This window comes from Chrysochloris asiatica, unplaced genomic scaffold, assembly GCF_000296735.1.
Source record: "Chrysochloris asiatica unplaced genomic scaffold, ChrAsi1.0 scaffold00147, whole genome shotgun sequence".
NCBI lineage: Eukaryota > Metazoa > Chordata > Mammalia > Afrosoricida > Chrysochloridae > Chrysochloris > Chrysochloris asiatica.
The window spans coordinates 3,617,041-3,620,920 of NW_006408665.1; the positions used below are offsets into that span (position 1 = coordinate 3,617,041).

Sequence of the window (3,880 nt, forward strand, 5' to 3'; positions counted from 1 at the left end):
GTACCAGCTAAATGGCACCTAACAACAACAACATGGGCAAAATATTGAATGATACAGAAAGCATCAAAAGAAGATAGAAGGGATGTGCTGCGGTGGTATCAGCAGCGGCTGCAGTGAAAGAGTTTGACGCAATGTCTCACACCATTTTGCTAGTCCAGCCTACCAAGAGGCTAGAAGGAAGAACTTATGCTGACTATGAATCTGTGAATGAATGCATGGAAGGTGTTTGTAAAATATATGAAAAACATCTGAAGAGAATGAATCCCAACAGTTCCTTAATCATATATGATATCAGTCAGTTGTTTGATTTTATTGATATCTGACAGACCTCTGCTGTCTTGTTTACTGAGCTGATACTCAGACATATCAACCTTACCACAAAGATTGGATCAAGGAGATCTACAAGCTCCTTCATTGGCAGTCTCAAAAGACTGGGAAATAGTTGAGTTGGAAGCATTAGGGGGTTGGGGGTGGGCTTGGAATACAGGTGTGTACAGTGTGTTGTAGTGGGAATTTTGTATTATGGTAGTCCTGTTTCCATTTTGTTACACTCTAGCCAGGATTGAATGTATTAGATGACACATGAGGATTTCATTCAATCAGAAATCCCGACTGCTCCCCACTTCCGCTTTTACTTTTTTTTTTTGTTTAATATACTTAAACATTTTTATGATGGTTTAGAAGAAAGTTGTTGTCAGCTAATGTTGGTTCCAATCTTTAAGTTGTTCATATCTACTTTAAAACATTGCACTGTATAAACCCTTCTACAAGATAGATGGGGTGGGTTGTAGTGACAAAGTTTAGTCATGTCCTCAAGATAGTCTTAATTAAAAATAAACCCTCTTTAGTGAAAAAAAGAATAATAATAAGAAGATGATGGAAGGACCACAGAGAGTTACTTGTACCAAACAGTAATGGTTGATATTCAAATTCTCAAGATGTAGCATATGATCAAGAAGGAATAAATTTAAGGTACAATGAAGGCATTGGCAAAGAACAAGGGTCCAGGGATAGATGGAATACAAATTGAAATCTTTCAACAATGTGATGTAGCACATGAGGTACTCACTCATCTAGGCCGAGAAATTTGGAAGACAGCTAGCTGGCCAACTAATTGGAAGAGACCCATATTTGTATCCATTCCAAAAAGAGGTGGCCCACTAGAATAAAGAAATCATCAGACAATATCATTAATATCGCATGCAAATAAAATTTTTCTTAAGAAAATTCAAAAATGGCTGTAGCAGTATATAGACAGAGAGCTACCAGAGGTTCAGGCCGATTCAGATGGAGACGAGGAATGAGGGATAGTGTTACTGATGTCAGATGGATCCTGGCTGAAAGCAGAGAATATAAAAAAGATGTTGACCTGTGCTTTACTGACTATGCAAAGTCTTTTGATTGTGTAGATCATGACAAGCTACAGACAACGTTGCAAGTATTCTGGAACACTTACACTCATGAAAAACCTATCCATAGACCAAGAGACAGTCATTAGAACAGAACAAGGGGACACTGAATGGTTTAAAATCAGGAGAGGTGTGCACCGGAGTTATATTCTTTTATTGTACCTATTCAATCTGTATGCTTTGCAAATAATTTGAGAAGCTTGATTTTGTGAAGCAAAATGTGGTATCAAGATTGGAGGAAAACATATAATGACCTACCATATGTACATGATACAACCCTGCCTGCTGAAAGTGAAAAGGACTTAAAATATTTATTGATGAAGATCAAAGACCTAGCCTTCACTATGGGATGCATCTGAATGTAAAGAATACAAAATTTCTTACCATTGGACCAATAAACAACATCCAAATAAATTGTAAAAAGTTGAAGTTGTCAAAGACTTTATTTTGCTCAGATCGCCATCGACATTCATGGAAGCAACAGTCAAGGAATCAAAAGATGTATTTCATTAGGCAAATCTGCTGCATAAGACCTCTTTAAAGTGTTGAAGATCAAAGGTGTCAGTTTGAGGATGAAGGTACTCCTGACCAAACCATGGTATTTTCAATAATCTCATATTCATGCGAAAGATGGACAGTGAATAAAGAAGACTGTAGAATAATTTATTCATTTGAGTTATGGTGTTAGAGGAGAATATTAAAAGTACCATGAAAAAAATTCAAAAGAGCAAACCAATCGATGTTTGAAGTACAGCCAGAATGCTCCTTGGAAGCCAGGATGGCCAGACTTTGTCTTTCACACTTTGGAAATTTTATCAGAAGGGACCAGTCCCTGGAGAAGGACATCATACTTGGTAAAGTGGAGGATCATTGTAAAAAAGGAACCCCTCCCCACCCCAATGGCACAGTGACAACAGAAATGGGCTCAAGGGTAGCAATGATTGTGAAATTGACGCAGTACCAGGCAGCATTTCATTCTGTTACGCATAGGGTCACTTTGCGTAGGTAAGACTCAAAGGCACCTAATAACAACAACAGCAGAAATAAAATCTACATGAAATAGGTCAAATTGAAGCTAATCAAAGCATCATAGTGATGGCTCTAGCCATATGTAAGGACTAAAAATTTTCCCCAAAGTGCCGCTGAGGTCAGAACCTCCAGGCTACTTCCTCTTTCTAGGATGCACTAACCTTAGCCCCTTTGTATTGTGATCCTTTTCTGGGAAGTCTTTTCCTACTGTCCTCATCACCACTGCCCCTCCATTTAATCCCTCGCCTTAGAATAAATTATGCTTTACCCATAAACCCAGTACACACCACAATCAATATCTACTATAAACATCTCTTTGCTTGTTTTTGTTTTTTTCACTAAAAACTCCATCCCACCTCCCACCCCAAAAGAAGCCTACTGTTAACCAGCCAATTTTGACTCAGTGATTTCAATAGGACATAGTGTGTCTAAGGCTGTAAATCTTTATGGAAGCAGACTGCCTCATCTTTCGTGCAGCTACTGATGGGCTCAAATCACTGACTTTTCAGTGAGCAGCTCAGATAGCCTATTGCTGTTGCTTTTGTAAAGATGAGGCTATCTACTCCCACTAAGATTTAAGTTAGTTCCAACTCATAGCAATCCTGTATTAGGTTTCCAAGGAGCAGTTGGTTTGAACTGTTCACCTTGTGGATAGTAGTCCCGTGTTTATCCTACAGTACCAAATAGACTATAGATTTCTTGAATAATAAAAAAAAAAATGTAGTGTCTTATTTTTCTTTGTATCCATGACCTAGAACAATGTTTGATGGGTACAAAACATTGGCTGGATATACATTTAATCAGGGCTTTTAAGTGATTTATTTTGGTTCAGTCCCCTGCTGAGAACAGTGGATATGCATTGGGCTGCTAACTGAAAGGTCAGAAATTTGAATCAACCAGCCACTCTGAGGGAGAAAGATGAGGCTTTCTGCTCCCAGAAAGATTTACAGCCTCGGAAACCTATACATCTTCACTAGGAGTTGGAACCGACTGAGTTGGAACACCACCACCTTGATACACTGACTCAAAATCTACATTTTAATAAGGTCGTCATGTGATTCTTATGTGTGTGCCTTGAGCCATTTTGACAATATCCATCACGTGCAGGGACTCGTGGTGCAGCTCTGTAGGATAAGCACTGAACTTTGAACCATAAGGTTGGTAGTTCAAACACACCAGCTGCTCCTCAGAAGCCCTATACAAGATTGCTATGAGTCAGAACCAAATCAACAGCACTTAACAACAACAACATCACACAATCACAATTTCCTGAACTTTTCTTGGCTCTGTCATTGGATCCAATAACTCAAGGTTATTCCTTGGGTTCTCACGCTTATTAGTAATAATTATGTCTCTTGATGTATGTCTGCTTCTACATGCTATGGGTCAAAACTAACTCAATGGCACTTAACAACAACAACAACATATTATTATTTTATTAT

General features: G+C 38.5%; 1 pseudogene; it reads left to right on the top strand.

Annotated features, from left to right (window-relative positions):
* Window positions 1-131: 131 nt before the first annotated feature.
* Window positions 132-442, top strand: LOC102822617 (annotated as a pseudogene).
* Window positions 443-3,880: the final 3,438 nt, after the last annotated feature.